Source organism: Solea solea, chromosome 13 (genome assembly GCF_958295425.1).
Source record: "Solea solea chromosome 13, fSolSol10.1, whole genome shotgun sequence".
In the NCBI taxonomy this organism is placed as follows: domain Eukaryota; kingdom Metazoa; phylum Chordata; class Actinopteri; order Pleuronectiformes; family Soleidae; genus Solea; species Solea solea.
Window position 1 is genome coordinate 26,654,311 of NC_081146.1, and position 22,697 is coordinate 26,677,007.

General features: G+C 39.1%; 1 protein-coding gene across 1 annotated transcript in view; it reads right to left on the bottom strand.

Annotated features, from left to right (window-relative positions):
• Positions 1 to 22,697, bottom strand: part of vwde (von Willebrand factor D and EGF domains) — an 86,857-nt gene that overhangs the window by 61,856 nt on the left and 2,304 nt on the right. The window lies entirely within an intron of this gene.

Sequence of the window (22,697 nt, forward strand, 5' to 3'; positions counted from 1 at the left end):
GGATAAAGTGCTAGACAATGATTGGTCCCTGCACTGGTTCTCAATCACTTTTGAAATTCATTTCAAAGTCCCATCACTTACATTTTCAAATCTTCTCACAGCATCTCCCTCAAATTTGGTTGAAAATCAATAGAAACACATCACAAGAACCCCTGTCCTCCAAAAACCTGCCCTGGCTCCCTGTCAAACACCTTATAGTCAACAACTGTGACTATAAGATCCTCATGCCTGACCTCTATTTCTACACACCTTCTCATAGTCTCAGATCTTCAACATCTGAGGTTTCTCACTACTCCCCCAACCATCCATGTGGTCAAGAGCAGCTCCCTGTCTCTGGAACTCTCTCCAACAAACCCTCTCTCTTCCCAACCTAAATATTTTTCATATTTTTTGATTTCTGATGATCGTGGTGGTCATAAGAGGGTTAAGTACTTCCTTTGACCTTTTATATTCTGTTGTGAAATCACTTTGTCTCTGTAACTACATCTTCACCAGGACATTCCCACCTAAATAAAGGATAAATAAATATTTATACTAATTTTTACTATATATTTTGTTTCTAATCTGGAAAATGTCCTTGAGTGTCTTGAAAGGTGCCCATAAATGTGATTTTTTTAATACCAGAGGACCTCAAGCAAGCGTCCATGGTTACTGGATTCCTTGTTGACTTATTTGACTAAAATAGAGTAGCGCCACCAGCTGGAGCATGTGCAGTTGATGTGTAAGGAGGAGGTGTTTGCGTATGCCAGCATCAGAACCACAGGTGAGCTCTACAGAAACGAAGTCTATCTCGTGTAGACTCTGGTGGACTTCAGAAGGCCTTCAGTGTGTAAACATAGAACTGTACTGTTTGCTTACAGAGAAGCTCCACAGAGAGCGTCCAGGTCAGCGGGGAAATGCAGGAATAATCTGCAGAGCATTGTTCAGGGACTGTTGGTTTGTTTTTTGTGTGACACTGTAGGCGAGTCTCACTCAGTGTGTGGTTTAGACCAGTTGGCCACACATGAGTCCCCCCACCCCCCCAGACCCATCTGGAGCCATCTTAGAGACGAAGCAAAAAAACCTGGAGCTTGTCCATCTCTTGGCAGGACCAGTTTTGTCTCTGATCGTCTCTAATCCCACCAAAGTATTCATTGCTTAATTGGATCAATTACATGTCCCAGTAGGTGGCGGTGACGCCTCAAAAAAAACTAAGAATCTATGATCCCAATATCACTGAATCAATACTTGAATGAGATGCGTGTGTGTGGGTTTGTTAGCTGGTTGCTTGGTTGGTTTGTTGGCTGGTTAGTTGGTTGGTTGGTTGGTTGGTTTGTTAGCTGGTTGGTTGGTTGGTTTGTTAGCTGGTTGCTTGGTTGGTTTGTTAGCTGGTTGCTTGGTTGGTTTGTTAGCTGGTTGTTGGTTTGTTGGCTGGTTGCTGGTTGGTTTGTTGGCTGGTTGTTGGTTGGTTGTTTGTTAGCTGGTTGCTTGGTTGGTTTGTTAGCTGGTTAATTGCTTAATTGGATCAATTACGTGCCAATAGGTCACAGTGACGTGCTGCATAAAAAAAAAAGAATCTACAATCTGAATCTCAATCAATACTTGAAAGAGGCGTGTGTGTGTGTGAGAGAGAGTCAGGTTGTTCAGTGCCGAGAGCAATTTGAGAGAAGTTTGTAATCACGCCTCACATCCCATCATTTCTCTCATGTCACAACCTCGTCAGGCACTTTTTCACATTCTCTGCGTCACTCCAGCGACATTATGCGCCGCTTGATTCCCAAACAGAAGAACTATTTCCATGACTTATGGCGTTTGCAGTGTCTCCACGAGTCGCACTGCTGTTTTTCTTCCTTCAAGCCACTTTTAAATGGAGCCAAACTGCACAGCTTTAAAGGCACATTCATCAAAAAAGGCGAGCGTGCGCTGCAGATGCTGCCACTTTTTTCTTTAAAAAAAAGGAAAAAAGAAATAAAGAAAGAAAGGAGGGAGGGATGAAAAAAAAAGATTGCAAGTAGAATTATGGCTTTTCATCAGCCGATAAATTTCACTTGTGATTAATTGCAACACTCACTTTTGGGATCACTTCTACACAAAAGAGCATTTCTGCTTTGTAAAAATCATATAAAAGAAATGCAAATCAATGGCGTTCTTGGCACCAAACATATGCTGCCACAATGCCAACAAGCCTGCCCCTGACAACCCCAGCTGGAGGCTTGTAAGACTTGCTCTTGGCAAAAGACGTTTTTTTTTCTCCACCCGCTTTGCAAATGATCACCAATTAATACGAACAGCATCCAATTCTAATTTTGCACCTGGTAAGATTGTGAGGATCTTGTAAAGGCTCTCATGGATCCAAATTACTGGATGTTGTTTCTTCTTTTTCTTCTTTCGCCTCCCTCGTGAGGTCACAGCAAAGAAAGGGAAATCAGAAAGTCCATAAAAACCAACGAAACTAAGGCCGACATCAGTGGAAACCACGTAAATGAGGTAATGAGGAAAAGGGAATTCAGCCGAGGCGAGAAGAGTGTTTATAAAAAGAAATACAGCAGAACGTAAAAATATTAATACTGTGCTGCAGCCCAACAAAACCCTCAATTATATGTTATTTATTTCATAAACAGGAAATAAATCGAGAATAATATTAGAATTCTGAAATCAGGCCTCTGCATGGCTACACTGTAAAATGTGATATGTTAATTTTACTGAAATAAACAATCTAGGAAACTAACTCAACTAACTAAAAGTTGTATTTAAGTTAACTTTTTAAAAATCAAACCTAGAAAACCTTGGACACAGCTTTGTTTAATGGTTTTACTCAACTTTCAGTCGCATTTACTTAAAGTTTACGTCCAAACAGCATGGAAGGTTGTACTAAGTTTAGAGAACTAAACAAATCTGTCAAATTCACTTATTTTACTTAATATATCTACAAACTGTATTAGTTGCAACTTCACAAATTAAGGGAATAAAACAAGAAAACGCTTTCTAACTTTTTAACACATTATTGTACAAATCTGTTTATATGAAAGTAACAATTTGCAAATTACAGCTTTAAAAATTAATCTGAAATATTTTTCCAAGAAAATCTATTGCCTCACTAATTAAATACTATACGTGCTGTGACTAAAAGTCTTAAGGTTTGTTTAATTAACCTTTAATTAGATTTAGAACTTAATTTTTTAAAGATAAGGTTACATCTTATAACGTTGTATACGTTGTGTAAACAAAACAAAGTGTTTCAATGACTTTTCAATAAACTGTCCAAATCTGTCCACATGGAAATAACAAGAAATCTGAGTCAATGTAACTTATAGGCTTACAGTTTCTTTACATTCATTTGTTGAATTTAGACAAGATTTAGTTTATTGAAGTTTATTGCTGTCAAATTATTGAATTGTGTGGTTATTTTATTTTTAGTTTAGGGAACAAAAAAACTTGTAAATGAACTTTATAGAAATTAATTATTATTAAATAATCTTAAATTTTGTTTACTTAATCCTCAATATTTGAACAATTATTTGAATTTAAATGACAAAAACAAAATTAAAAGCAGTTTTATGACCTATTGTTGTCACTGACACTTGGGGAAAAATTATAATGAAAATATGAGAATTAATTTGGTCTGTTTGGTAACAAAAGTAATTTTCTCCACAGTAATTTTCCCTGTAAAAGTTTCAGGAGGTGAAGGAGAAGGAGATTAGCGTCTTGGTAACACAGCAGCATCCATCCATGTGATGAATTCCACATATTTCCCCCAAAGAAATTAAACTATAACAATTCAGAGGCGTTTTCACGTCACTAATTGCTCATCAGAGTTTCTCTTAGCATCTTTCTCTCGTCACAAACTCTCTCTCTCTCACTCTGGAAAATTGATACTCGCCATACGACTTATGATGGATAGGAAGCTTTAATGAGCTCTTACGAGCAATTAAGTAATCAGGGAACCCCGCTGCTCAGTGCCGCAGCTCGCGAGAGCAGTGACAAACGGAGGCCCATCAGCATCGTAATCAGCACAGGACACAGTCTCCGCTGCTCACCACTCCCTAAACCAAGGGCAGCAACGGGCCGAGCAGCAGGCTTCCATCTCACCATAATGTGTCGTCTGCACATTAGAAACTTTGAGACTCTGAGACGTGCTCGGCTTTTCTTTTTTTCCAACCACAGCTGCCTTGTTGGCATGAGACTTTAAAGTCATAGCTCAGAGTCACTGTCGCTGGTTTGACACAAGGAAAAACAACATTTTAGCCTCTTAACCAAGAAAGTCTACGTCAGCTGAAGTTGTTTCACGTCTTTATCTCACTGTTAGACTTCTACAACAGGAAAACTGAAGTTTGTAAACCACTCTCCCACACCAAACCCCATGGAGAAAATCATTTTTTATTTTTTAGCTCACAGGGACACAGGAGCTGCTGGTCTTCTGCTGCCTCGTGTGGTCACTTTGTGTCACTGAGGTCAATCTGAACAAAGGATTTCAAACACTGAAGTCACAGAATAAAACATTTGAACTTAGTGATGGAGGCAGCAGTGGATCAACAACTCCTGTGTGTGTGATGTTAAAATCACTGATTTTCTCTCTGGACTTTGGTGTGGGAGAGTGACGGGGAGACAAACTCAATTTTGGACGTGGAAACGTCTGTCCAACAGTGAGATAAAGTCATGGACAATATAAGATGAGCCTTTTGTTGAATTAAAGACCTTTAAAAAAAGAGGGAAAAATAAATTTAACATGTTAAAAATACAAAGAAGCATTAGGACACAAAATCAGTAACACAATATTGAAACAATATATACAGGTTTTTGTGTTTTGTTCATCTTAATTTGGTAACGTTGTTAGAGATGCAATATACATATTATTTTATTATCATTATTAGATTAGAAATAGAAATAGACAGTTATAGCTGCATTCGATTATTAATTGATGACTAAGTTAATCGTCAACTATTTTAATGGGTTTTTTCCAATAATTAAAACAAGCTTTCTGATTTTTAAATGTGAATATTTTCTGGTTTCTTTGCACCATATAAGAAAAGAAACCTTAAACACCTATCCACATGTATTTTTAATACTTTGACATTTTACATTTAACAAGCATTTGATTAATGAGAAAATCAGATCAGATCTGACAGATTCATCGATTATAAAAATATGTTCTCAGTGAAGACAGGCTGTGTCCACATGAACTGAATATTTAACAGTTTCTCACACAACCACACTAAAATAAACTAAACAACCCATTTAAAAACTTTTCACGGCCGTGCAAAGGAAAGGGAAAAACTAGTGAAAGATACCGTGGCGGTGTCTGGAGAGGGACTTGCATCACGTCAGTGCCTGCAGCTTTATACTGCAGCAGCAGTGACGGGCAACAAGTCACAGGTGTGGAGACAATAAACCCCAGATAATCCTCATTAGACTAATTAAGACGCACAACACCTTTCGTGGGAATAAAAAGGAAACAAGGAAATACAGAAAAAGAATTGGGGGGAGAAACATGAGTAATATAATGAGCAGTTCACACACACTTACACGGCCGCCGAATACACAAATAAACCTGTCATTTCACATTTTAAAAGGGATTTAATTGTTTCTCTTTCACCCCCGTAATTCAGACTTTTCACCTAATCAATGACGTTATTATTCACCAATTACTTCCACGTTTAAAGACTTAAAAAAGAACTTCTTAAATTTAAAGATGCATTTGCTCTTCTATGACAATAACCTGAATATCTTTGGTCTGTGGACAAAGATCTGTCATAATTTTGAGGTTTGGGAAACAGATCTGACATTTTTTTAATTAAAAAAATGAAGAAAATAATGTGCATATTAATGAGTAATAAAAATTGTTGCCAGTTTCAGCCATGAATTTGATTCAATCTAAATGTTTAGCACTGCTAAAAAAACTCAATCAATCTAAATCTAACAAATCTAATATGAATAAAAAGCAAGAAAATTAAAAACATTAAAAAAAGTTCTTTATTGTTACTTTTAAAACTATATATAATATAATATTTTATAAGACGTAAGAGTAAGACCATCTACATATCCTGTTCTGTCTGGTTTAGCATTAGCTTCCTAGCTTGGCTATGTAATTAGTGGTCATGACGATGTGACAAAATGTGGCAATAATATATGTGTATAAATATATATATATATATTCAGAGTTGTCAAAGTGATATCTGCTGACTCATCTGAGGCTTAAATTTTGCAGTGGGAGCATTGTTAGCATCAGGCTAACATGTCGGTTTATTTCTGCTTTAAAAGTGGCACTTTGCTTCATTTAATTTTGACTCTATGATTAAAAGTGTGACGCCATGAGGCAAACACCTACGAAAACAGCTAAATTAGATTTGTAATGAAAATGACCAACCAGGTGCTTGAAAGCGAAATCATGGCACTTTTGTTGTTCAGTATTTGGCAAATATCACCTAGAACAACACACTGAACCTATTTCAATATTTACAAAAATGACATAATTTGATTCCTGTGACTGTAAAATTCCAAGAAAGTAAAATTTCTTTGAAATTGTCCTTATTTCTTGCCTAAAAAGGAAAAAAAATTATCTTGGCAAAGAATGTTTTATACTAGAAAGGTAGAGAAAAAAGATCTAACTTTGTCTTTAGTAAACATTACAGCTTTCTTGAATTACTTTACCTATTTTAAAGACCAGGAACATTATAGTCTGAGAGTGGCAGATTATATTTAATATAGATCAAGAACATTTAAATCAACATGCATATCATTTTATAATGTTTGGCTTATTTCTAATATTGGGCTGTTTTTGCTGTGATATCTGGTGTTAAGCTGCATGTTAAATAAGTTTATAATTCCTCTCAGCAGCCGTAAAATGTGTGAGGTAAGTGTTTAAGGAAGATTTTTATCCAGAGCCACGTGAGAGGAGAACAGATGTGTTTCTAAAAATGGGAAGAACGTCTGTCTGCCGAGTGCTTCAGTGTCTCTGTGGCGCTTTGTTTTCACTCCAGAACTCCAGTAAAAACAACTCAGGGAAAAAAAGAGGAAATTATACTTTATAAGAATCAACATGTAATTAAATAATAATAATTAACTGTTAGCAATCATTTCACTAATAACGGAGTACTGTGTCAGTTCACACAGGCAAACGTGTCAAACTCAAGCTCTCCTGTCAATCATTTTCGGTCTGGTTCAGTCATAAAATACAGAAGCATTAAAATAAGATGTTTTTCCTGAATTAACAAGATCCGGGTGTTTCTGTGTTTCGACCACCTTTTTCGCAACAGTTATTGATGCAGAAGGTCGAATTTGTGAATTTCTTTCACAAAGGTTTTCACAAAGTAACTTCAAATTAAGACAAAGTAAAACTGGATTATTGGCTTCCATTGAGCCAGTGAATAGAGACAGGGATGATACGGTAAAAGCAGCGGAAATCATTGTATTGAATAGTTTTTTGAAGTAGAAAAATCTTGCATGCTTTTCAAAAAGTATTGACAAAATGAACAGTTACAATTAATGCCAGGCAAAGATGAAAGTGAAACTTTTGTACAATATCAGTTTTTTATCCACATGGAAAGAACTTTTTTTTTTTTAGCCCTAAAATACTTGCCACCTTTTGCATTTCTGTGAAATAACAACGTCACAATCTCTCGTCATAGTTTTCTTGTGTTTGTACTTTGTACACAGCATGCTAGCTTAATCACATGCTCCACATTCCAGCGTCACAGCACCACATACAGGCCTGGCATATATACTACATATAGACATTTTAAGCTGTTACAGCGATTTTATAGTAGCGCTAAAACATTTTGCATGAATACCTAATTTTAACGATTGTGATATGATTCATGATGAGGAATGGTGATTTTTACATAATTATTCTCATTTTCATTTGAATAACATACAGTATTTGTAATTTCACACACATTTTGCAGTTGGCCACGTTGCAATTTTGATGAAATTTCGATTTAATGTTCAGCTCTAGTTTATGGAAAACACCTTTTAGAAACGACAAAGAAGAAGATTGTGTAGGCATAGTTCTGTTTCCGTGTGTGAAAGGCTTTACAGAAAATTCACTCTTCACCGCTTTTGTCTTTAAATTCATAATCCATAAATCACAGACATGTTGGAATATGACCATTTATTCCCTTATCAATGTTACAGCTATACACAAAACTGTGTGTTAAAAAAGTATGACTTGTTATTTATGACTTCAGAAAGAGCCTTAAATATCTTCTATCTGTAGCCTCGGGTCATAATTATTCAAATGTGGTGATGAAAAAATGAAGATGGCGCTGAGAAACCTGACAAAATGGCAGCTCAAACAATCAACTGGTGACTTAGAAATGGCTTCAACTTTTTACTTTTATGATCATTTTTAATGTCGACATGTGACTTTGTTACGGGACAGTTTGTGCGTGATGTTGTGATCTCATTGTGAGAGGATTTGGTGTTTTCTCAGCTCCACGTTCTCACCCACCCAAAGCATGTTGGACGCCGCAGGGAGGCGTGACACCTCTCCCACTCTCCTCTGAATAATTCTGCCCCCAACCATACGTCGAGGGGGGGGGGGTGTTGGTGGTTGGTGCGCCTGAGACACATTGAAAGTCAAATATGTTGCTTATTAATGGGGCCGACTTTGGCGAACACTACCTGGAGAGATGCTGGAGGCGGGGACTCGGAGAGAGAGAGCAGGCGAGCGAGAGAGAGAGAGAGCGAGCAAGGTGACGCCTGCAGTAGAGTAGTGCACTTTCTCTCTCTCTCTGTCTTCTGGGCAAAAAGTGGAAAAAAAACAGCTGAGGATGCAGATTTTTCACTGCGAAACTGGCACAGTTAATGTGGACACACACACACACACACACACACACGTTCGACATTCATGACTTGATTGCATTGACTTACATTCATTTCCTGGAGACTTACACTAACCTTAACCACAATTATTACTGGCCTAATCCTAACCTAACCATAAAACATATCTTCAAAAGACAAGTCCCCATAATGTGACTGTGGAAACAGGTTTAGGTCCCCACAACATTAGTAATACCTGGACACACACACACACACACATGCTTGTTTTGCATTCTTTGTGTGGACACTCATAGACATACTTTCCCTGGCTCCTTACCCTAACTTTAACCATCACAACTAAATGCCTAAACTGACCTTGACCCTGACCTTTAACCTCACCCCTGACCTAAACCCATTTCCGAAGTATTCCTCAAAGACATAGTTGAGTACTTCAAGTGTTTCTAAAACAGCCTCCTTGAACATATTAATTCATCTCTGCCAAAAACACAAGAGAAAATATGTCAATAATGAGCTTTTTTTCCTGCAGCAATGGGAACTTCTTCGACTTCTTGGATTTCAATTAAAAAAAAAACTCCACACACACACACACACACACACACACACACACACACACACACATTGAATGTCAGTCAAAACAACGGCTGATGTTTGGGTGGAAGTGCCATCATTAAAACAGTGCCAGTTATTTTCATTAGCTACCATCTGCTTCATTATATCCCTGCTTATTCAAATATCATGGACTCACTGCACTGAGCCTGTTTCACCAGTCAGAGGACGACGACTGCTTTAAAACACCACACACACACACACACACACACACACACACACGCGCATCTCTGGGTGTGTGTGTCATGGAGAGCGAGCCTCGCCGCACCACGCCACTAAACTTGGCCGTCATTTCCTCAAGATTCCGTACAGATTGCAGCGGCTAATTATGATCTAATAAGTGGCAGACTGTCTGTTCCAATATTATTACAGGAAGAGTCAGTTAAATGAATAGGCCATCATCTGCCCTGTGTATCAGTCATGTTGTTTTAATGATCATAATTCCACCATTAAATCTTAATAACATGTCAAGATCACAGGGGGGACATGTCAATTCTTGTCGTCAATGCGAATTAAGTCAAAGGACTGCATGAGTTGAGCCTGTTAGCAACCTGATTTCGTTAGCCGAGCACACACACACACACACACACACACACGCAGCTGAACAGACACACAACTGTCTCTGAGCCAATCTGATATTCAAGAAATAAATTTGTAATCCCTGATTGATGTGTTGATGCTGAAACAGGAAGTGAGCCGAGGTAAATGTTTTCTCGCTTTGGTATTCCTGAGAAGCAGATTCTGCTCACTGTGGTTTAGTCATGATGAGGTTGTTTTTGTTTTATTTTCATCATTATGCAGATTAAAAAACAAATAAATCAATAAAAGTAGCTGCCAAAAACCTTCTTACGAGGTCCATCGATCACATCACAGTTCACAGAATCCTCTTGAACCTTTTTTCTAACAGCACACTGGCATAAGCCTGCTGCTGCTGCTGCTGAGGTGATGTTTGGTAGTTTTTTACACGTGTTTTTGCTGTTTACAATAGGCTCAGCTGATAAAACCTGCACCACGTTAAGACTGTGTCTGACCCTTTATCTCGCTGCTGTGAGACTGGAAACACAACAGTACAGCGACACTAAGAAGACAGCAGCTTTGTTGATTTGTGTTATTTGTGACAAAACAAACAACAGAAAACAAACAACAAGCCTGTCCCAGAAGACGAGGACAGTATGGTTTGTCCACGTTGAAGCGAGGTTTGGAGGTAAAAGGAACTTCTCCCACAGCTGATAAAGTGAAAGCCAACATTAATTATGCTAACGATCCACTAGCTTCCACACTTTACATTCAGTGTTGTGTCTCCATGTCCAGGATGTCAAACTCAAATGACCTGGGGGCCACTGAGTGTGTAGTTTGACCAGTATGGGGCAAGCCTCAAAAATGAATTATATCGTCAGTGAGTTTGATGTTTTGATTCTCTCTCTCTGTTATTATCATTATCATTAGCAGCAGTATGATTGCCATTATTATTATGCTGAAATTAAAGTTGATATCGGTGTAACTTTTTTTGCTGCTGCTTGTATAAATGAGATCATAGTTCTAATTTTTTAGTACTTGAGACCGGTATTGGTCTGGAGACCGGTCTCGAGACCACTTTATGAAGGTCTCGGTCTCGTCTCGAAATCGACAGCATTTTTACTCTTGTCTCGGTCTCGGACAAAGCGGACTCAGAATTTTATTTCAAGACCGGTCAAGACCACAACTGTGGATTAGCTTTTTGGATTAACTTTTGGATTAACTTGTTAATATCATTACTGTGATTTTGCATAAATCGTATTGCTTCGGGTAAAACCAATAACTTGACTCATTTATCATTTGAAATCTTTGTCACCGTTAACGGCTGACACCCCTCCCGCTCCCTTTCACACGCCCCTCACAAAAGTGCATGTGAGTGACAGGAGAAGAGGCCATGAGAAGATGTCAGCCAACTCATCTATAATAAAATTTGGTTACCTGAACCACAAAGACTTTTTGTGCATAAATACCTCCAAAAGAAAACACAGCGCAACGTGTAAATTCTGCAAAGCGACGCTTAGGGAGACGGCTGGGACCAAGTCCAACTTTTACTGCCTCTGTCTTGGTCTTGTCTCGGTCTCGACCCCTCAAAGCCGTGGTCTTGTCTACAACACTACATAGTTCTATAAACATATCTTCACTGATTTAGAACTTCAAATCCTGACACACCGGTTATATATCTACCTCCCTCTTGTCTTCTCTCCCCCCTTCCTCTCCTCCGTCCCCCATTTTTCCTTTCGCCACAACCTGTCTAGACAGATGGCTGCCTTGTGTTTGCTCACGGTGTGAACTGGTGTGTTTCTCTTCTCTGTCGTAAAGGTTTCTGCCTTACTACATGTACAGAACTTTGAGATAATGTATGTTGTGATTTGTGATTAAAATTTAATAGAATTGAACAGAGGACAGTTATTTGGGTCATCTGTTGGAGTCTCAATTACAGCATGTTCAATTTTGAAAGGCCTCCACGTGTACAGGCACTCTTTGGACGGACTTGTACAGTCCTTCTTTGAGGTACAAGTCTCCTAACAAGGTTCTGTGTTTGTGAGCTGGAGACAGTCGGTGCACACAGCTCCCAGCTAAGAATAGCTGCAGGAGAGGGGAGGAAGGCAGCGACGTGAGGAAAAGTGAGGCGATGCAAGAGTGGGGAGAAAACAAAGAGGAAGTGGGCGACGAGGAAAAAATTCAGGAGAGGAGTGAGAATAAAACAAAGGCTCTGTCATGGGCGCGATGTGGCTCGGGACTGAATGCGACACCAGAACCATCAATCTCAATCAAGTGTCTGAAGAAACATGCTGCATGTTTATGTGTGGACATGTGTCCCGAGGTCATGTGTGCGCGTGTGTGTGTGTGTGAATGAGTCTATTGAAGGACAGGACACTGCAGAGTTAATAACAAAAGCATTTTGTGAGGCCGTCGTCGGACAATAACACAATTAATTGCGCACACACAAACACACACACACGACAGTGTTTGTATTCTGTGCTGAACAATGTGAACTCACGCAGGAAGTTCACCACTTCATCGTCAGTGTGAATCACATCCACGTCGGAGGATTGAACACTTCACAGTTTATGTGCTGTGTCAGCGTTCAGTACCAGTGTGTGTGAAGGTCAGTGTGGCAGCATCATAGAATCACACGGTATGATGCAATACGCGACACATGGTTCACGATACCAATAACTCGATACAACGATTCTGTGATAATCAATATATTGCGAGACAATCATAGAGCGATACATCACGATATGTAAAGTCACTTTAAACTGGCATTTGCCCTGGAGGAAGGACGACGTATTGTACGGTTGGTATTTTGACCCCTGTAGAATAGATAGAATGCATATAAAAATGTGGGCTGGTAGTCTTCTGGGTTCTCCGTGAAGACAAATAGGAAGTGACAATATGTTGAGCAGCCACTTGGGGGCGACACCACTGGTTGCAAAGAAGAATAAGCTTCTGAGGAGTTAATGGTCTCGAACCCCATGTGATTCAAGTTCTTCTCCAGAAGAATATTATGACCATTAAAAATGTAAAATGTTTAAAATATGTTGTCATTTAGAAGAAAATAGATGACGAAGTACATGAGTGGACACCAGGTGTGATTGACTGAATCTGCACACTTCTAAACAGGAATTGAAATTCTAATAAAGACGTCACGACCAGTAGTTTCCCTCGTGTTCTTACCCAAACCATCAGTGTTGCCTTAACTTTGGGGCTGCAACAATTATTCTATGAATCCATTATTAATTGAATACTAAATGAATCGTCAACTACTCTGATAATCCATTAATCTTTCTGATTTCTCAGCTTCTAGAATGGGAATATTTTCTGGTTTCTTTGCTGTTTATAAACAAAGAAATTATCACATTTTCATTATCATTAATATTTTTGGTTTGTGGACAAAAACAAGACATTTGAGAACATCATCATTTCCAGGGAGTGAGAAACACATTTCCAACATTTTCTTACATTTTATGGATCAAACAAAGTACAAACAAATGAGGTTCATGACAACGATCGCGAGTTGCAGGCTGTAGTGTGTAGAAAAGAGCACATATTAAATTATATTATATTCAAATCATTGGCAATTGAGTTCACACACCGCTGATTAAGTCTATCAGCTCCACACGACGCTCTCTCTCTGTGCTTCTCATTATAGCAGGTTTTTTTCATTTTATTATACTGAATATAAAGATAGATAAATAAGGTTTGTACCAATGTCACCACAGCTAGAGCTAAATGTAGTGTTGGACAAGACGAGAACATTACAAATCTGTCTGTCTGTCCATCAGCCACCTCAGAGGCCTCGTTGATGAAGTGGACACCTAAAATAGCGCCGGGCTAAGCTAACACTGTTGTTTCACATGCTCTAATGCCACTTGATCAATAGTAATTATCCACCTGTGGACCTGACGAGTCTCCCGTGGGGGATTTGAGTGCACACGCCGCTCACAGCCGCAGTCCCAGGTAACTCTGTAGGACAAGACCTTTTAATTGCTTTGTTCACTGCGCAGTAATTGAGGACTGGAGCACGGCTGCCACGAGGAGTGTGACTTCACTTGGCCTCCGTCTAATTAATCCCGTCACACGAGCCTCCTGCCTTTAATTTTCACTTTGCGCGCAGCACCGCGAGGTGCGAATACAACTGGAAATATAGGTTGGTAACTGTATACGGCGTGCTGAGCCAGTTACACACACACACGCAGCCATATGGACAGACAGAGATGTGTTTCTGTGTGTTTTTTGGTTGTTTTTTTTTCACTCCAGTGTGGAGGAGGAACATGTTGCCACGACATTCGTTGCATCTTTTTTGTCCCTCACTGCTGTGATTTAATCTCGTCCCTCGCTCAACAGTTACGTGGGAAACTCTATCAATATGGTTTCATTAGCATACTGATTAATCAGACAGTTAATTAGACAAATTTCCTATAGGCTGATTATGCTTCCCGGGCTTCTTGGTGTGAAGACGTATAGAGTTCATTAGTAAATTTCATTATCATTATTATTATCAGACGTTTATTTTTCTCTGTGTAGACAGAACAAACACAAAGACAGAAAAGTAAAAGTACACAGATAAAACAATATATTTGAACTGTGTCAAACCACAGGTATACATTAAAGGGACAGTTCACGGTATGTAAAATGTGGTTTCTCTGACACGTAATTTTAGCCACACAGCCAAACCCTATAACATCATATTCACTATAATACCCTAAGAATATTTTCACTGCTTTATCTCACTGTTAGATACAATTAAGTTTTTGTCCCTTTTTTCAAACCACTCACTCTCCCACACCAAAGTCCAGAGAGAAAATCAGTGATTTTAACATCACACACACAGGAGTTGTAGTTCAGTGTTTGACATCCTTTGTTCAGATTGACCTCAGTGACACAAAGTGTCAGCAGAGGACCCGCTGTGTCCCCGCCAGCTAAAATCACTGATTTTCTCTATGGACTTTGGTGTGCGAGAGTGAGTGCTTTACAAACTTCAGAAAAAGCAGTTTAATTATAAATTATTTTGTAGTCAAAAACCCCCCCACAAATTTGGTTAGATGTTAAAGGTCCACTGTGCAAGAATTAGAGACATCTACTGGTGAGACTGCAGATTGCAACAACCCTCCCTTTCCATAGCACTTTGAGAAACTACGGTGGCCTTTACATGCCACAGAGAACATAAACATGTGTGGGCGGAGCTTTGTGTCCGTGTTTTTCATCACAATTATGAAAAACAAAGAGTATTTTATTGTTTAAAGCAATTACGCACATACTGGTAGTTAGTAGACTGCCAAAGAATCATGGACTTTTAAAACAACCCCCCCCATTTGACTTTTGGTGGTTTTTTTATTGATTTAGCGGGTCACTAAATAAAATAATAGATCATTAAATCAACTAAAAAATTGGTTATTATGTCACTTTAAAAGGTGGATACAAAGCCAAATGAACTATTTTAAATGGATTTTGCTGGAATTTTAAGTCTGATGAGAGTGATAATAGCAGAGATCTTAAATATGTTTAAAAAAAACTGTTGATGCTGCAAGAGAAAAAGAAGAGAGAGAGCGAAAAAGAGAGAAGAGGGGGAGAGAGTGAGGGGGGAGGGCTCTTTATTTATTTATTTATTTCTGGCCTTTAAAACAGATGGTTCCTTATGTGCGGAGCGGAAGTGTCTCTTAACTCCGTTGGCTCACTCTCTCTGTGGCTGCCGGCCAATGACAACAACGGGATTGGGGAGTGTGAGCAACAGTGCAGTTTGCTTTTTTTCTTCAGATGCTCCGCGAACAGAAGGAGCAGCAGCAGCAGCAGCAGCAGCAGCAGCAGCAGCAGCAGCAGCAGCAGATACTGTTGCTCGGCCGCTCCACAGCCTGGCACAGACCCCTCCCGCCCCCCGCCCCCAGCAGCCGTCGCACCTCACGGCGGCGCCCGCTCCGACTCTCTGCTGCAAATGAAATGTGTGTTTTACACGAGAGACCGAGGCCAAGAGCACGGGGAGCAGTTCATGTTGTAACACTGATCATTTACGCTTCGTTTGCAGCTTGTAGATTGTGATAAAAAAAGGCTTAAGTGTTTCATATTAGTCCAGCATTTCTTTATATACTCGTGTGCTACATTTACATGGGAAGACAGAAGTAGGAGTGACATCATCTACAGGTCGACCACGTTCCAGTTGAACGATACATAAATACATAGATAAAACAAGAGCGACAGCCATCTTGGTCATATCTGAAAACTTCTGACTTCCAACAACAACTGGACGTCAGCTGCATGAGTTCCTCACACCTCACAGACTCTTTTTAACGGGCACAACTTTAACATTGACAGAGCTTGTAGTTGTTCTGCTCGTCTTCCTCGACTATGGACAGTTTTCTCAGCTTGTTGAAAGAACATGATTGTTCTGACAGAGTCTTCACTCCCTCCTTAATCTGTGAGGCGTTCAAGAGCTGAGTCTACTCTCACAGGAACTTTTCCAACATCGTCTGTTCCCTGCTCTGTTCTGTGCTCTTTCCTGACCTCCTTCTCACCTCCTCTTTTACTGTAATGATGATTTGATACAGATTTAATTCAGTCCTGTGATTTTGACTGAATCCACACCACACATCATCATCATCACCTTCATCAGTTACAGCCACTCACACATGAAAACAGAAGAGCATTTAAAAATATCAAACACTCTGCGACTTCCTCTCCCCCTCCACAAAACTGAGGTGTATATTGTAACAAGTGCATTATTTAGTAGATTTGACAAAGGCTGCCACGGATTCACAGGGAAAGAATTAACACGCCTGCAGTAGAAACCAAAAGAATCCTGGAAAATGATTCATCATCGCAGCCTATTTTCAGTCGTCCTCTTAAGCCTATTTAAAGGGCATTAGGTATTATGAATGTGAGGTGGTCTAAATTTACCCCGCCTCGCATCTATCTTCATCCCACTACATTAGAACACTTTGTCTTCACTTGCTATTTAAATCATGACTTTTCTTTTCCTTTTTTTCCTCTCCAGGTATTTGTCGCCATGTCATGTTTACAGCGTCACCTGACGACAAACCTGTGACACCAGGGTTTGCTCAACAGGTGAATGTCGCCCCGCGAGTGACTTTGAGCAAATGAATTATTAATTATGTAGATGCTAAAGAGGAGTCATTCAGGGGAATTAAGGAGGAGAAGTTAGGGACTCTGCCTCTCGGAGCTGCCGCGGCTACATTAGGGCAAGCTAATGGGCGCTGGGAGGGAGGAGGGTGACGGAGGTGGAGGGGCTTGGGCCCTTTCTTGCGCCTCAAGGTCTCGGGGCCCCCGGCTGACAGATGGTTAGCCTCCTCGCTGGGGTGGCTGTGGCCACACGCGTGATCCACCGCGTCGACAGTGTTAAAAAGAGATTGTGGACAGTGAGGAGACGACAGAGGACGACTATCAGCACAACAGAGCTTCACTAATACTGATGTTTTTAGACCAAAGTCACTCAGAGCTCAAAAGTCCAAATAAAACAAACAAACATTAGCACTTCCTTTGACAAAAACAGTTTTAAAAGTGTCAGAGCGGAGGAGAGTTTACAAAAATACAAAATCATTGTAAATATCTAACGTTTGTCAGATTATAAACCTTACATATTTACGATTATTTTGTCGGATGTCGATGGAGAAAACTTGTGGAACAAGTTCCAGACGGACAGCAACGACGCTTCAAAACTCATTAGCCAATCAGCGGGCAGCTTCCTAAGGCCCGCCCACAAACAAAACACCACAAAGAACAAGTGTGTTCTTTGTGGTGTTTTGTTTGTGTTGAATGATTAAATCGACATTTTATTTGTCTCTTAAAGTGTTTGAAAATATTGACTCAAATCTAATTCCATACACTGTGGAAAAATGTGGAATCATGGGAGAAAAAAAATTATGCTTTTTTTTTCTCTATATTATACTTTTTAACATATTTTCATTGAGTTTATTTTCATTGAGTTATTTAAAAATAAATATTTTGAAAATAAAAAACCTGACAACAAAAATGTTCTTTTAAAACTGAGCATCACGGTAGATAAAAGACTTATAAATGAAATACAGATTTACCCTATGAGTTCATTTTATTTGTAGGTTTTATTTATTGTTTTCTTTCATAAATAAAAATGAAATTAGAAGAAAACGTATAAAGTGCTTCACAGTACCAAAATAAAATCCCGACAGAAAATAGAGAACAAAAAATAGGGAAGTAAAACTTCAAACCTATTCGAGTTAAAAATCTGATTAAATGAGAATAAATGTTTGATAAAAGGAGAATTTTCTTTATATTTTTTTCTGCAACTTGTGTTGCTTTTGCCGCAGAGATCCCAACAAAAGTATAAAACTATAGTGTGAACTGTCACTTGATTAACACGGAATGACAACCTTCCATACGTGAACGTGGAGCTGCAGAGCCGCGACTGCAGAGCCATGCGTTAGCAGGTCGTTTGCACCGTGTGCCGGGTGTGAGTCTTTGTGTCATGAGGCTTTGTTAAAACCTCATTTCACTAATGAACAGAGGAGGAGGTTCAAACCCAGGTTGACATGAAGAGTCCACGTCCTTCTTCAGATAATGTACCATCGTGTCGTCACAGACATCAGTCATTACTGTAACTCCTAGACTGTTTGTGTAATTTAGAAAATTCAACTGGTGATCTGTCCAGGGTGTGATTTTACAATTTTACAAAATAATAAATAAAAAATAATAACCCTAAACTCTAACTCTAAGAAAATGATGAGCAGCTCAGCCGACAACACTACATAAGTCCAATTTTGGATTATCTCTTTTAGACTTGATTCAAACACCATTTCACATGTTATGTCCGTTTTAGGGATGCATAAAAATAAGATAATCGATACGTCAGGGCAAATATTAAATGAAGTCGCTTCAATGTAAAACAGCCTTTGCCAGTTTCACTCGCCGGGCGTCACTACTTCATGTCTCCTCACGGTGGCGCTGCTCAAATGAATGAGGGGAAAACTTGGGGTGGAAGAAAGAGATAATGGTGAAGAAAGCTACGTTAAGAGATGCTCAATCTACGTTCAATACATAGACCTTCTGACCTTTGACCTTTCTCTATGTTGTGATTATCTGGCAATATATTGATTATCACAGAATTGTTGTATCGTGATAGTATTGGTATTGAGGTGTATCGTATCGTGAGGAACCCTGCGATTCCCACCTCTACATTTCCCAGCGTAGATTTAAAAGTTTTCATATTCTATATATTACCTATATGTCTATATATATACAGTATATATACATATAGATATATATATATATATGTGTGTGTATATATATATATATATATATATATATATATATATATATATATATATATATATACACATACACATATATACATATATACACATATATGTGTGTATATTGTACTGCAGAATAAGTAGCACATCACTGCTCATGTAGAACACAATCATGTCGACACAGCAAGGATGTTATTAAGATTACGTTTGAAACTAAAGACTTGATAAATCCATGTTTAAAACAAACATCATCATTTCCTCCAACCACCGATCAGGCCATGTGAGGGCACTTAGCCCCGTCTAACGTTCCTGTGATCGGATTAGCCCATTCCCACAGTCTAGTCTGAAAAACTACTAGCAGCAGCAGCAACCGGAGCAACATCTCAATATCCAATTTCACAGCTTTGTGAACCTGGATCATGGAGGCTATTTATTACTGTCACAGGACGGTGAAGTTGTGTTTCACCTGCTCTGGAGCTGCGGAAAAGATCAACAAGACTGTGAAAAAGTGGAATGGGTGAGGAACCAGTGGTGTTGCCTAAAAAAAAATAAAAATAACAAATAGAAAATCTGATGCTACACTGGTGAGTCACTCATTTTCCACTTCTAATCAATAATTGTATGCATAAAGACGTCTGTGAAACAGAAAATACTTTTAAACCTCAAGAGTTCCTTTAAAAAACTTACTAATTTGTTCCTAGCAGCAGATAATGTCACCTTCAAAAAAACCCAAAAACTGCTGTAAAAACATCATGTTAATATTTGTTTCACTTTACATGAGTCAGTCTTTTAAAACTACTTCAGCCTGAAATATACATATCAAATTTTAATAATATTTTTGAAATTTTAACCCTTAAATGTAAAAATAAAGGTAACATTTTAAGATTTATTGGCAGAAATTGAATGTACTATCCATAAGTAAGTATGCCTAAGTGTACAGTAACTGTAACATGTTTTTAAAGCCTTATAAATCATTTAAATGCAAGGGCCTTGCTCAAAGGAGGCCACCATGTTTCTGCAGCGGCCTGAACAGAAACGAAGCAGAGTCGGCCACTTTGTGACAATAGAAAGCCTCATCACTACAAAAGAGAATTATAAACAAGGCCGGTAAAAGGGCAGTGATGTACGGCCGTGTTCCCCAAACCTTTTATTTATGCAAACCTTCTTTTTAAACTACATATATCATGACATGAGCAAATTTGTACTTCATATAAAGTCACACAGAAACAACATAAGATAGTAACTGAGAACGAAGAGACAGCAGAAACTTTAGCAAAAGTTAATGAAAGTAAACTCAAGAAATCTTATAAGAGGAAATATCCAGAGAAATGTGAATAAAAACTTACCAACATAAGACAAAGTACCACCGTACATAGTTGTCTAATGTCAGCGTTCGTCATATACAGACCAATATTCCTGTTAAAATTATACAAAAATACCATAATAACCCTCCGTGTCATTCATACTTTCTTTCTTCTGTAATTGACATAAAAACAAAAAAGGAAAATTCAGACTCGAGTCGAGTCGTTTTTTTTTTGTTTGAAGGAAACTTCAGCAGAAAAATGGAGGATGTTTTGGGCCAAGATTTCACAGTGATTACAGACAGACGGACAGACAGAAGCTCCCTCTGATAATAAAAGCATTTATAAGTCTGTGTTTAAGCAGCACCGGCGGCTGTAATAGGTGCATCCATTATAGGAGGTTTTATAATTTCCCTGTTTCTTCCTCTTCGGGCCGTTGTTGTTCCTCTGAATTACTCCTGAATGATTTATGCTCACTGGTGCGGCCACTGATAGACCCTGGCAACACAGATAGAAACACACTCAGGGCTTTTTGGTGAGTAAACACGGCGTATTAAAAGCCAACTTGTTTCAAACAGCCAAACACATTTGTGGTGAGAGAGAGAGGGAGAGAGAGGGGTGGTCGTCAAACATGGCGGTGTCACAGCCAATCACACGGGGACGAGGTGTGTGTGTGTGGGGGGGGGGTAGAGAGAGCTCCACAGGCAACACAAGCCATTTAACCTGAGCAAACACAGCGTGTCGCGAAGGCCGAGGACGACTTAAGAGCCTGAGCAAACAGCGGTGAAGCCATCGAGCCATCGGGCACGAATCAAGGCGGCGCGGGCTGAGGACGAGTCACTGTGGTAATGGCTTTGTGATGACTCAAGATGGAGCGGCCATCTGTTTGTTACAGCGGGGGGAGGAGCACGACTCGCAGTTCAGATACACAGAATATTAGCAGAGGAGATGGGGGAGGTGGAGGCCTTGGCCGGTGGAACAGGATGTAAAGCATATGTCCATAAATGGTAAATATGTTGATGGCTGAGGCCCCGCTTCCCTGAACTGAGGCCAGATAACAGGATTTGCATGGTGATTTTCAGCCTCAATGACACAACGCCGTAAAAAAAAAGTAAATCCTACTCATGACCTTAAAACTCCACACACACACACACACACACACACACACACACGCACACACACACACACACACACACACACAGCTATTGTTTTCAGGACTCTGCAGTGACTTCCATTCACCTGGACAGTCTAAACAAAGCCTTATCCCTAACTTTAACTATAACCAGTAAATGCCTCACCCTAACCACAACTTAAATCTTAGTCCTAAACTTCAGAACCTTAACCCTGGTCTCCATGACGACTACACTGGTCCTGACAAGGTACACACTCGTGTATACACACACACACACACAGAGACAGACAGACAGACAGACAGACAGACAGACAGACAGACAGACAGGAGTGAAGTGCTGACCACATATTAAAAGCACAGGCACATTTGCATGTCATTTCACTGATGTGAGTTTGAATAAACCACAGCCATTTGTGTGAGGTCAGTAACCGTGAAGATCATCTGAACAGCAAAAGTCAAACCACAGACGGCAACAACAGGTTCTTACCTGAAATCATTAAAGCTCCGCCTTTACTCAACTGCTACATCACACAAGTAAAAACATCCATTCGATTTACTAAAAAGACAATAGTGATAGTTGTAGTAATCGGAATGTGTTTTCTTCATTTGAGTCCTTATTTATTTATTTTCTAGTTGAATTTTAGGTGTAAAACTAAGCTGCACTTCCTGCTAGGGCTGAACGATTGTGAATGTGAATCTAATTGTGATTATTTTGTGATATGATTTGTGATATCAGAGGGAGTGATTTTTGTCTTTTTGACATCATTATTCATCATTTTCATTTAAAAAAACAACATTTAAAATGCTTACTGCAGATCTGAGAGAAAAAAAACATTCTCCATGAATAAAATGTGTATAGATCAAGAAAATAATGAATCTAAAATGATAATTTGACACCTTTTGGCTGTGCCTCCTACCATTTGAAAATTGCAGTCGGCCGTATTGTGATTTTGATTAAATTAAGATTAATTTTTCATCCTTCTTGTCCTTTCCTTATCTTAAAAATCACACCATGGACTAGAAAGAGTGTTAAAATCCAGCCTTGGATTATGTTTGTCTGCTCTTAAGTGTAGCACGAGCTGCACAGTCACAGAGTAATTTATAATCTGAATTTCTCCTCCAGACAGTTTATTATTACAGGTT